Genomic DNA, 535 nt, shown 5'->3' with positions numbered 1-535 from the left:
CTTTTCTGCTGGTTATTCTTTTTGGTAAGGGTATTATTTTAGGGCAAGACAGCCATCTAACTTGCTTAGAAGTGAAGCTAGGGGACCTCTCAGGATACTGAGGGTCCTCAAGTGGCTTCCCTGCTTTGATTCATCCCAGGTCTATCGTTGGCTTTCTCTCCTGTTGGTATTTTCTGCTCCTCGCACTGTTTATTTCCTCCCTGAATTTGAGAATGCTGAAAAGACTGTGTCTCTAGAAGTATTTGAAATGACTTGACAGAAACAGTAGTGAAGAATTAATGATATAAAAATTGAAAAATTGTCAATAGCTGAGAAAACCATTGGCTGGCCCTCCTCTCCTCACGCTCTCATGCTCAGTTGGAGAAGTGGCTGGAGTTTGAGTTGTCCTTCCTAATCCTGTGTCCCCCGCTTGGGACTGGCTTTGTAGAAATAGAGCAACCGTAGATTTATGGTAAGATGGGCTTCAGATCAGGGAATGCAAGTCTCGTTTCATCAGCTAAACAGCTCTCAGTACTGTTTATGGAACTTTATAGGG

The sequence above is a fragment of the Rattus norvegicus genome, chromosome 3 (genome assembly GCF_021556685.1).
Source record: "Rattus norvegicus strain SHRSP/BbbUtx chromosome 3, alternate assembly SHRSP_T2T, whole genome shotgun sequence".
Taxonomy (NCBI): domain Eukaryota; kingdom Metazoa; phylum Chordata; class Mammalia; order Rodentia; family Muridae; genus Rattus; species Rattus norvegicus.
This window is presented reverse-complemented; position numbering follows the sequence as displayed.